At 30.2% G+C, this 13,538-nt stretch overlaps 1 long non-coding RNA gene across 2 annotated transcripts in view; it reads left to right on the top strand.

The window, feature by feature from the left end:
- Positions 1 to 12,578, top strand: part of LOC119685718 — a 106,209-nt gene extending 93,631 nt beyond the window's left edge. For both annotated transcript variants that reach the window (XR_005252822.1, XR_005252821.1), the window contains exon 7: positions 11,994 to 12,578. This is a non-coding gene — a long non-coding RNA (uncharacterized LOC119685718). The remainder of the gene's footprint in view (positions 1 to 11,993) is intronic.
- Positions 12,579 to 13,538: the final 960 nt, after the last annotated feature.

Genomic DNA, 13,538 nt, shown 5'->3' with positions numbered 1-13,538 from the left:
GTAATATTCACTATACAGTGAACTATACACTGTACCAGACTTACAGGTGCTAGGTAAGTTTTTATTCATTTATAATTAATTTGAACCATACTAAAATTAAGTTAAACCTTTAGGGTGGATCTCTCTACCTTCTATACTATTACACACAAAAAATCCCCAAGCTTTGATTTAATCTTTGTTGTGTAGAAATCGTGATATGAGAGATATAGGTATGCTTATGTGATATGAAAATCTATTCTGTGGTCAAAATTTGTACTTTTTTTAATATTCCCAAAAAAAATTTATAAAATGAGACTCATTACTCATATTTTTTGCGCATTTTAGCTTGAAAAAATTTCGTTTTATTTCAAAGTTTTTGCTTCTACTTTAATAGAATTTTGCTACTTTTACACTCACCTCTTCAATGCAAGTTAAAAATTATTATTTTGTTAGTTAAAAGTCGAAAGTAGGATGATTTAATATCAGAAGAACAGTACCAAAAACTGCTACTAAAAGCAACTTTAAAAAAGATCAAAAACAATAAATTTTCTCAATAATCATGTCAGCATAAAATGAAATATTTCAGCTTTTTTAGTGATTTTTTATTCCATTTTTTATGGTTCTGTACATCTTTTGTGCAAAAATTTGTGTAGAAATTTTCAAATTCAACTCACGTTTTGGCAGTTTGCTACAAAAAGATACAAAAATGCGCACATACATCAAAGCAACTAAAGAAGAGCCAAATTTCCTCATTCTTCTCGGTGACTTTTTTGTTGGAAATGCAGTCATGCAACCAAATGTGCAATATTTGTATAATTTTACTGCATTTTAATCATATCAGAAGTAAGCAACATATAATCTTGTATCGAAGAGTTGCTCTAAAATTTGCCAGCAACAGAGCGCAAGGAAAGATATGTCCTTTCGCTGTAGGAACAGCAATTGCTGTTGAAATGCGAATTGAAGTGGTGCCAAAACGACGAAGGATTTCAGAGTCATACCAAATTGAATAGAATTAAATTTAAAAGATTACATAAATATTTCGTAAATTCAAGTTAAGTAAGTAACGTTTAAAGTTTGCCCAAGCATAATAATTTCTTAAAATAATCCGCAGATTATTAACAAAAAAAATATGTGTACATTATGTATTCTCTTTTGCATAAAGCCGCCACTACTTCTGCGAACACTCCCTTCTATTGGAGAATCTTTTATTGATGCCGTTCTACATACGACTATTGTGTCTAGGGCTCGTTTTGCCTTAATTCATTATTTTTCACATTTTTGATGGTGCTACTGGAGAACAAATACCCTAAACGTTCTAATTGAGGATCTGTCTAGCTATGTATGCGCTCGACTTTCACAGTGTATGTCCAACCAATTGAAGTCCTTCCATACTTATAAATTAAATTGATCCACAAACGAATATTATAAAACTGGTAGTATTAGTAGAACAAGTTAATTTCTTGTATTTTCCAACATAAAATTTTATTTCATAGTTTAATTGTCCATTATATACAAAAATGTAATTTTGTTTCTTTTCACAGTTAAAATATTTATTTGTTTACAAGTATGTGCTTGCTTCAGGTATTCATTAATAAATTGGATTCGTCAGAAAATACAAAACACACTGCATTCATGCGAAAACTTATATAATTTTTTCTTAGTAAAATAAGAAAATTATTTATTTAATAAATTATTTGCAAATAAAACTAATCTCTTAGACAAATACCATGTCAGGTAGACCAAGAACAAGGGATGGGCAAGACTCATAAATAACAGACACAAAAAATTCTACTCAACTTTGGCAGTTAAGTTTTGCTTCAATAAATAGATGGACATATATTGAAATTCTCTGCATTTTATAGAATCAAAGAGGAAACTGTTTTAAATACAACCACAGGCGCACATTTGATCAAAAAATTAGTAAATCTCACAAATTAGGGATTATTAAATTCATTTGTAATCGTTTCTGGGAAAATAATTATAGACAAACGAATATTCATATGCATGCAAGAACGCATAATTTAATCGGCTTAATTGTCCCAGTATAAGTAAGAGAACTTCATTTATTTATGAAAATATTACTTTTGTATTTATATAAAAGGAAAGCTATAAAATTTGAGTTCAATACATATAAATTGTTATTATATTCGCAATGCTTATTTTTATATTCTTCTAATATTTAGTGTTAAAACATGTATACTTTTATTAAACATTAACATTTTCTTAGCAACTTAATTATATTTCTTTCAATCTTTCTGTCTCTCTCTTTCTTCATCTCTCTCTCTCTCTCTCTCTCTCTCTCTCTCTTTCTCTCTCTCTCTCTCTCTCTCTCTCTTCGTGTCTCTCTTTCTTTCTCTATATCAACCTCTCCCGTTCTTCTTGTTTGTGTTTGCAAACTAATCTTTAAATTTTTAAAGAAATCAAATTATATATCGTAAACTCTAATAACATCGGATAACTTAATTGAAGCTTTATATACCATTATATATAAACTGAATAATAAAAGTTAATTTCCTTTATTATTTGAAATTTGAATTTTTGGAAAATTAGCTCATTGTGAATAAAAATATGTCATATACAATGCATTTATCACAATCTCGAATATTATTTTTGAAACATTTTCACCAAATTTGGATTTGAGTAATACAAATTGTGTTACAGGAATATGATTTATAAGAATTGGATTGACCGGTGAAAATATAGGCCGCTCTGGCATATAAATTGAAATTTAAGATAAAACATCATATATGGAAAATTCATAATTGTCAATAAATTTATTGATATCATTGAAGTATTTTAATATTCAAACTATTCAGCGAAGACGAATAAAAAGAAAGCGAAATCGAAATCGACCGTATAGATAGTTTCATATCAAATAGCTTTAATATTCAAGAAATAAAAAATAATCATAGTTTGCGTTTGCGGTACTTTTAAAGTAATTGAAGTTATAATTCGTACCTGGTTTGTTCGTTTGGAATCTTATTTTATTTTTTTGTTTAGCAATTCGATAGACAAATAAGATTTTTGTTAATTTTCCTTTATAAGGACTGAATTCTATTTGCATAACAATTACATTGATGTCTTTTAGTTTGAGTTTACTTATTATCACATTCATTAGTTTTTACCTATGGGTCATCTAACACATGCAAGCATCCTTTCAATTATATCCCTTGAAATTTTCGTCCTTTCGCAACTTTGGTTGAAAAATCTACATCTTAAGTATATATGTGCACGCCTCTTCCCTTTCAATGTGTTTTGTTCATATTTTGATTTGTATTTATAACTGTTTTTACTTTTCTTTCTTTTCCATCCATTCATTTGTGTTTAGGAGCATAAAAGGATAATAAAACACCAAATTAGCGAAATTAACATTGATGATGATTTATTATGTATGTGTCTAGTAGCAATATATAAATCATTTTGCTCTGTATGGCATTTGTATGGGTGGAAAGTCCAAATAGTAAAAACATCAGGAAGGCAATATAAGACTCTTACTCTGTACTAGGAGAAGCTTTGCAGTAAATCAAAATGCAAAAGTAGTTCAAATGGTAAACAAGGAATAGGAAGAATGTCCTTTAGACATAGTTAAACTGATTGTAAGAAGGTGGAAGTAATTTCCAGTTCTTATAATCAACATTTTTATTTCTTTATTTAATCATTCGAAACTTTTTCAATGTAAATTTAAAATATCTTGCAGTATAAATTTGCTCACATCATTTTTCTAAACACTGAACTACTGTAAAATGAACTGAAATATTTAGAGAAGTAGGAGAAAGTCTTTTTACTCATTTATTTACCTATCCTTATGCAAATAAACCCAAATGAATGCATAAATTTCATTGTTCTTATACCCGTCCTCGTATATATGGACTTCATGTACATGTATTTCACATGAATAAAAAAATATAAATAAATACTGTAAACTATAATTTTAAAACATATAAAATTTGATTTATTATTCTACGCGGTCATTGTTGTTGCAGTTATTAAAACCGAAATTGTTGCCATTGCCAACGCATTTTGTAGTATAAATGTTGCCTCATTTGCCGTGGCACTTGGCCCAGTTAGTGCCGTTTTGCCACTGCAGCTACCACAGCCACAGCTGCGGCTACAACTGCTAGTTATATTTATTATGGTACATAGTGGCAGAGGTGCACATATCCTTGCACACATCCTCATACAGACCCACGCTGCTCGCAGTTTACAGTAGTCGTAATCACATAATAATATTTGTTTGGCTTAATGTACTGATTGCATGACTGCGAGTTTGTATTTGCAGCCATTTTTTCATGTTTTTTTTAAATTTTGCCTTTTAAATACACAGGTTCTGTTATTAATTTCGTATAGAAATAGAGAAATCCTTTTTTGAAATTTTTTTAACCTGCCACAGTTGAAGTGTGATGCAATTACACTCGAAATAATGCCTTTCATGAATTTAGTTACTGCAGTTGTCATAAAAATTAGGTCTACAGAAAGTGCATTTATGTAATATTAATAAATTTGGTTTTATATGCACAAGCAACAGCGACTGTAGTATAAAATAATTATAAATAAATTCATCATTTTAGTTAAATAAACCATTAAATGTTATTTTCATGAATTAATCGATAAGAAAAAGTTCAATTGGGATAAATTGATTGATACCTAGATTATGCAAAACATTCATTCAGAAATATTTTATCATTTACTGAATGGTGAACTGCTTGCTTAAAGTACCTTTTCGAGTAACACTGCAAACCCTTTATTTTAAATGCTGACTTCATTATCATTTATTATCATTATCATAATACTACTTAATATACGTAGTATAAGGAACTTCTCTAGTAAACTAAAAAAACATTATTCACATTATCATCGCTTTCATTATCAACCGAAATTTCTTCTCTTAATTAAGATTAACTTTCGAATTTTTCATATTAACTTTTATTCTATGCATTAAGTATCTGCTTGAAAACCACAACAAAAACAAAGTATCATTTACAGCTTTATGTCATCTTAAGTAGCTTAAACAAATTCATATCATTACTTTCTCTCGTCACCTTAATCCTCACTAAAATACCGAACTAATTACTTCAAACACTCAAATCAGAGTATTTAAATATTCATTAAAACTTATTTACCTTCTTAGGCTACTTTAACGAACAGCCACTCCGACATACTTCGTCTATAAATTCATTTATCTGCATATCTCACTTATGCTTCTTCTTCGACGAGTATCCGCCTCAGCTAATCTTCATTCATAATTTTATCTCTCACTGTTGCGTACTTCAAAACTACTTAAAAAGACATTTAACACGCATTCGAAACACTTTAAGTTGTAGAAAAACACATAACGCAGCAGTTAAATGGAATAAAAGAAAATAACGGCAACGGGGTTAGAGATGCAGAGATATAGAGGGGTTGTAGGTGCTTTAAAAGCTGTTAAGGCTGTGAATGCTATGGAGGCTGTAGAGGAATAAGAATCAACTAAAAGGGAAATGATGCTAATTGTTTTAACAGTTTCTGTCAAGTTAAGCACAATACATAATGAAAAGCTTTTATACCACATTATAAACTACAAGTCAAAGCAACCTCTTTCGCAACGTTCGCCCGCCAAGCATTCATTACCTACTCACACCCACTACTGTCTGAAGCCATCCACAAATACAACCATGAAGATTGCGACTACCCCCGCTGCAAAGTTGATGCGCGTTGTCAATGGCATTGTCGATGCTTTCACTTTGACGTCCCACTAATCATTTGTAATGTCATGTCACAGTTTATTTCCGCTTCCGGTAGCACACTTCTTTGAGTCTCTTTGTCTATGGTCTTTCGTTTCATTTGGCTTAGTTTCTATTGCATGGGGATGAGTTTAGTAGTTTGAGTAAATTTTGACTCAAAGATGTTGGCATCAGGTAGAGAAGGAGTTGAGATCTTTTTCAATTCATTTTCTTTGTTTTATTAAACCTTAGTGTAAAAGTTATTAGCAACGTGTGACGTTAAGTGACAGTTGTCAATTAAAATTACTGTTCTTGTCAGCAGGACTTACGGGAGGCATTCATCATAACTTTTTCTTACTAATTTCGTCAATAAAAACAATTAAGAATTTTAGTGCGGCATTTTGGCGTATTTAATTTTTTTAATTTTAGTATTTTAAATCTAGGAGATTAAAATATATCGTTTTTTAAACAGCCTTAAATAATTATATTACGATGTCTTTTTAGGATCACATTTCAAAAAGAAGTTCATTATTTTGGAATATAAAACAATAATGATCTTATATAGAAAAATTTGTTATATATTGCCTTAAAGCAATATATTACCTTGTTATATGTTATATTATATATATCGCCTTAAAGCATTAATTTCAAAAATTGCATCAAATTATTCGGAAAGTTTGCGTTATTTCAATTAAAAATATTTTCTTTAGCATTTAATTTAACGAGGTTCCGAAGAATGAAAAATGATTTTTCATGTTTCTTGTTAAATATTTACCCCAATTTTTCGCTACTGCCTGCTCTTAACATATGTAATTTTTATTACTCATACGCCACGAATACCAAAGTAATTAAATCCATTTAGCAAATCTCGTGCCAAAAAAAAAAAATAAAAAAATCCTTAATAAAGAAATTGCAAACACTTTTCTGCAAATTACATATAAGGATATATTATGTCAAGTGGCAGACTTCGAAGCAACAGAGAAAATACAAATAAAAAAACAAGACTGCAAAGAAAAAAGTCTTGAGAAAGGAAAGGAAAAACTTTTAATCATATTTCGTACATGTTAATCCCCACCAGCATATTTCGAAGATATCAAGTGTAAAAATTTGTGAGCCTTAGAATATTCAGATATGCGTCCGCACTCTTCCAACGCAGTCTTACGTGGAGACCATTTCTAGGGTATTGTGTATGTTTGGGTAGTTCACATATGCCTTAATTCCGTGCTTTCATGCTCTAGGCTAGAAATTAATTGAAACAGCAAGGTATCTGAGTTAGGTCATGCATATCAAAAATGCATTCTTTTTTGATATTAAAATGGTTTTTCATACAAATTTTATCAAGCAACTAAATTTTGAAAATGTTGGAGTCGATTGCTCTCAATCACCAATTTAGTTTATTCTTTCATCTTATCCTAATTTGAATTAAGAAATGTATGAAAATTAATAAAACATGATACGGAATCACATGGAAAAGACATTTTCAAACAGAATAAATAACAAATTTTTGAAAATGCTTGACAAAAATAAAAATACTATACTTCCGCTATGGCATATCCTTTAAAATATCATATTATTATATAACTATAATAATACTGTTACTATTATTAATATATCTTTACAAAATGTTAAAACCGTAATTTATTGTATAATTTGTGATCATTTTGATTTGTGGTTTTCCTTAGCTGCTCACTAATTTAGCTGCCATAATGTAAACACTAGTGCAATTATGTTTAACTGAGGACTATTAATAATGAAGTGAAAGTATTTAGAAACTGAACATATATTTTTTATATATGAATTAATATTGAAAATGGTAAATATAAACTTTTGAAATTTGATAAACATGCCGCAAACATAACTTTAAATAAGCAATTTTTTTTACCACTACAGGTATTTAATTTAATCAAAAATATTATTATTGGACAGAAAACATTATGTAAAACCGATATCTATCATTCAAACTTCTTCGCTTATTTTGAATCGCAACAATGAAATCAAATCTAAAATATACTAGCTTAATTAATTACTTAATGTATTTTCTATGGTACTACTTTTGAAGTTTCACTTATAATTTTTAATATATAATGTATTCCTTAAAATATCTTGCTGAATTTTCATTATATAAAACTTGCTGGCAAAAAGTATACAATATCCCATATATGGGAGTTCGTATATAATTCCCATACACTCAGAACTTCTGCATATAAGAACTCTGTCATTAAACTGCCAAGTGCCCAAATTCCTGCAGTAGCTCTTAAGTAATAAACAGTAAAAAAATAATCGGGATACACACACAAACATGTTATCTGGATAATATGCCAGAAAATCCTCATAAAACTGTTTGACAGAAAAATTGAAAATTGCAAGCTAATCTTATAATGTGTAAAGACTACGCCTTTCATTAAGGCCAACAGAAACACCAAATCCTGAGAAAATCCAAGCTTACATGGCTTTATCTCGTTTTACAACTGCTTTAGCCAATTGATTACCAGAAAAAGCAAATAAAATGAAAAGAACAAAAAGTACAAGATATCACAGTAAAGAAATTGAAAGGACAAGCAATCCGTAGTTCGTCTTCAATGGAGGAAAAAAGGCTGGTATTACTCATGCAACCTAAAATCGCAGAAGAAAGCGTAGAACACATGCAAAAGACACACGCATACTTAAGCCAACTCACCCCACCTAACACGCCTACACAATCGCACATGCTGACAAACGAAGATGTATGCATGAAAGCAGACTGTCAAGCAGGCAGCGTGCAGTGCTGAAGTGCATTTGAAGAGCACTTGATGCACGTTTCATTCTATACTTTTGGGCGAAACGATGCACCCTGAACTGCTTCCTTTGCTGTGAGCTGCAAATTGTTAGTTGCCTGTATTTTTAGTTGCCTGACGTAGGCGTAACACAAAAATTGTTAATTCTTCTCTTTTGTATTGTTTGGATACTTGCTTTGTATTGTTTTTTCATATTTTTTTTTATATTGTCTTCACTGACTTTTTCCTTGCCCTAATGAAATTGTTTAATTTTTATGCTAAAATCACGTTCGTCGGCGTTTAAAAGCAATTCTTGTTGTTGAAGCATTCATTGTCTTTCAGTTTTTATGTATGATTCCTTTTCGTGTCTTTCTAAGTGTTTCTAATGCTCCACAACACCCTACACCATTATGAGATTAGTACTATGAACTTAGTGGTACCAAACAAAAAATAATAAGCCTACGCAGGTTAGGAATTCAAGTATTACTAAACATTTTTAACGAAATATTTTTCATGTCAATCATTTTTTCAAGCATAAACATCTCGGACGGAATGAACACCTTTACGGGTTACTTGTCTCCAGCGACTGATTATTAATAGCTTCTCTGATATCACTAAAGTAACGAGTTAAAAAAATAATCATTATTATATCTTGTAAAACGAAGACATGGATTCTTTTGATTGCATCTCTTGGGTGTAAGTGTTGGCATATTCTAAATAATACAAATACAATACAAATAAATTTTTAAACAAAGGACAGTAATAATAAACCCAATAGTTGTAATAATTATGTGGGGTTTGTTGGTTATTTTTTTTTTTTTTTGCACAAAAATATATAAAAATTAAATAAGATAGTGGAAATCAGTTCACGCATTGTAACTGCTACTTACTCTGTATTTATTATTTAGTGCTCTAAGGACTCTTCAAAATGATACGTCCATAACTTAAAAGTTAATATTTTTTGAAAAAACTGTATTTATCCTCTAAAGAAGCAATGAATTTAAAAGGCTTGTAATTGATGCCAATGAATTCAATTTTTTAATTAAAATTCTTCACTTCTGATACGTCACTGACATAATATAGACATAATCACATATTCTCCTATATTCTGTAGTTGTTTTTTATTTCTTTAATTACTTTCTATAATTTATATCAAGAATAAATCCAGAATGACATAATTTCAACTGGCTAGCTTACACTTTCTTTGTAATGAACTATACAATAACCACATGTCGTATCCTTCTTTATACATTAAGACCTATTTTTAGCCCAAACAAATTGTTATTGCAATTGATTCCGAATTTTATTTTTTCTTTATCTTTTGCTTTGCTGCTATTAGCATTAAATTTTGATTTTATCCTTTTGTTATTTGTTGCAATCCTCCACTGAAATCAATGACCCCCGAAATAATCAATACAGCAGAATGGCAACAACTGAAAGTACTTCATGTGAAACTATTCCACCGCATTCGCCGCTCTTTTCGTGCTATTCAACTACTTCAAAGCGATGGGAATGATTTGCCAATAACGACGAAAAACAGTTTTTATGACAGCCATAAAAGCACTTGATCCTTGACCAGGCCAATGCTGTCGTCTTTCTCTCATTCGTGTGCTGCCGCTGTTACTTGGCTGTTGTGTGAATGCGTTTCATTTACTTAAAATGCCATAACGACCGATCAAGATATCCTGCTACAACAATTTAAATGCTATTTTCCTTATGCGAGTCGCTATCTTAATAGACGATCACAATGACAGATTCAGTATTAATGCGGATTTTATCTCGAAAGTGGGCAAACATGGACAAAGCGTGTGGTTTGCCTTATGTGGAGTGCTTATTATTTATTAAGACTTGGTAAATTGCTTTTTAAGCAAAAATTGATGAGATTCTGAATTGATAACAGCAAAGCCAAATCAAATTTTAACAGCGCAATAAAAATATGAATTATTAATTATTTTCTATTGAAAAATGGAACTAGAAGCTATGTATTATGAAAAGATAATATCATTATGAAAGTTTACGAACTAACCAGTAACCACTTATGCACTAGTTGTACAGAGAAGGAAACACCAGCGCCAATGAAACCCATAAACTGTGTGTAGAATGCGAGCATAATGCTCTTTTCTACATACTCATGGACATTTTTTCTGGCAGCAACAATGTTTTTATATTATTTATATGCAAGTTTCTTGAGAGATCGATTCAAACATATTATCTGGGCATTTCCGCCAACGTAAGAAACATTTACTATAACACTTAGAACACGATTAAATTAATCGAAATGAGTTAATCACTATGGTCAGATGTTCAATGAGTGCCGTCTTCCTCTTCTCGTTGCTGTAGGCACAAGTGAGTTCTACAATGGATCACATTTTTTTTCGTAATTATTGGCATTGTGTTTAGTGGCAATTATCTTATCAACAATTAGTTTTTATCTAGGCTTTTGATAATATTTAATGCTCTTTTCTAGCACTTTTATTCTTTTTTTTTGTGCTGTTTTTGTAATATTGTTCCTGTGTCTATATTTATTACTTACTTTGCCAGTTATTGGTGGTGTTAGCATCGTTTTTATTTATTTTCTTAACATCTTAAAGATACTTATACTTATATATATCTATACTTATATATAGATGAGCTACCTTAAGAGTTAGAAATGTTTACTGTGTAACTGAATTTAGTACGCCAATTTTTGCAGCCATGTATCAACCTAATATGTTTGCACTGACAGTAGGAATGCAAATATTTAATATTATTATTTTACTTAAAAATTTTAAATATATTGAGATAATAAATATATTCAGTAATTGATTGATTTAAATAAAAATAATCATTATAACAACAACATATCCTCATCGATGATACGATTTGACTATAATAAGTCGAAATTAACTAAGAACCCTTTAAAATAAATAACCCATGCAAGCCATAAGAAAAATTTAAGATTTTTATATGCCACACCAAATCAGAAAATAACAAATAAAATGAAATAAAATATAAAAAAATTTAATTGTGAATGTAAAAACCCAAAACAGGACCTCATTTCGAGGCGCTTTAGTCCTTACGGGCAATTTTAACACAATAGGAGATGATATAAAGCCAAGGGAGACTGAGTACCAGAGGTCTTCAGCACAGTACAAATAAAACAATTTTATTATTATTTGATTTCTTTTATTTTTGTACGTCTTTTTGTGTGATTTCTTCTTTGTCGAATTCTATGAGTACAAATGAAATTTATTTGCCATTTCCGTGTCATTAAAGGAAGCATGGAGCGTTCATAAACACACAACACTGCATCGCATTCGAGCAAAGCAAATATGAAAGCAGCGCAAGATATTGCAACTGCAGTTGCATTTCCGCCTGAACTTCGCTTTAAGTCCAAAACAGTAAACCATTTTGTAATTGTTTGACCATACGTTTGTGCCCCTAAGGTTCGCAGCAATTATTGACGTTTAGAATATTTACTTTCCAATTAATTCTTAATATTTAAAGTCAAGAAATTATCACTCTTCGCAATCTCATTTTCACTCTAATCACATTTTAAAAGATTTTTAATTTTTTATTTCAGCTCGTAAATGAAGTGTGAATCAACTGCAGTAGCGCTACTGCTTAAATTGCTGTCTGTCTGAGGCCTGCGCTGTTGCCTACGCTACTTGTCACAGCAAATGTTACATTCAACGGTAACTTTTTTGTGCTTTATTAAAGCGCTATTTTTGTACCTTATACTTTTGCACTATACTAATGGATATTTGATAAGAAATTGCATGAAAAAAACCGGAAAATTTTAAAAAAATACTTCGAGAGCTGCAACGCAAAATAGGCTACCATCAAGTCACCACTCTACAACGACACACAGGAACTAAAGTCCTCTATACTTCATGTTGACACACGTGGTCTTTGATATATTAATATTTGCTGCGGCCAGCGTCATGAGTTCAATATCTATCCGAAGGACAGACGGACAGGACAGATGGGTTTCTGTATGTACGTAACTGCATTTGTTTCCTTTTCCGTCGTTTTCAGCTTTTTAGTTTTTAATGCATTTTAAATATTAATGGCTCGGTGCGACCGGATGATGGTCTTCAACGACCGTTTTTTCACACAGGTCGGTGGGACTTTCGTCCGTTTGTAACGTCATTTGTCAGCAAAGAACAGCAAAGTGAAATGTGCAAAAATTCATTGAAAATTATGTAAAAATCACATTTTAAAATTTAATGTAAAATAAATTTATTAATTTAAACAAACATATATTTTGTCACTAATCTAATGTAAAATAAATTTATTAACTTAAACAAAAATATACTTTATCACTCTAAATTTTAGCTGATATGATTTCTTTGCCTTATGTATTTATGTGTATATGTAAATATATTACGCGAAATAAGGTAGAATATGTATAGCATTATCGAAATGTTTATTTTGTTATTCGTTTTTAATGTAGCACCGGCTATTGGATGATTTCGCTTCGAAACTTTTAATAATAAATAATAATACTGTGTACTTAAAACACATTATTCCAATTTTGTACACATGTTAATAAATATTTCCTATAATAATCACCTCAAATACCTTCAAAGTCATAAATAATTGATTGAATTGAATGAATGTTAAATGAGAACATAATTCAAGAAATAATCCAATTTCTTGATTATCTTAAATGAATATACCAAGCTGTCATATCCTTGTGTTAATTCAATACTATTAAATACAATATGTATTGAAATGTATGATTTTGACGATTAAAAGCTGTGCATAGTTAATATACTATAGAAGAATTTTTTTAACTATTTATGAACTGATATCCATTACGTGATCCTGATTTGTCAACACTGACTCAATGATATGTAACACGTACAACTGTCACACATCTGTATGATATATTTAGTTTGAGGTTTGATATTTTAAAATGTTTATATCGTTAAACAAACGCTGAAAGTGTTAAAATTATGGAAACAAAGTACAATTTTTCGCATCCAATTGGGTTCAATGATGAAGCTTATTTTTTGGTTGGTGAATATATAAACACACAAAACGGTGGAAAATGTGACAATAAAACTATATATTTTAATCTGCAGATATAATAAGCCCGTACATCATCGGACTTGTGATCAAT

Source organism: Teleopsis dalmanni, chromosome 2 (assembly GCF_002237135.1).
Source record: "Teleopsis dalmanni isolate 2A chromosome 2, ASM223713v2, whole genome shotgun sequence".
NCBI classification, from domain to species: Eukaryota; Metazoa; Arthropoda; class Insecta; order Diptera; family Diopsidae; genus Teleopsis; species Teleopsis dalmanni.
Note: the sequence above shows the minus strand (reverse complement) of the source record. Positions and strands in the feature narration are given on the sequence as shown.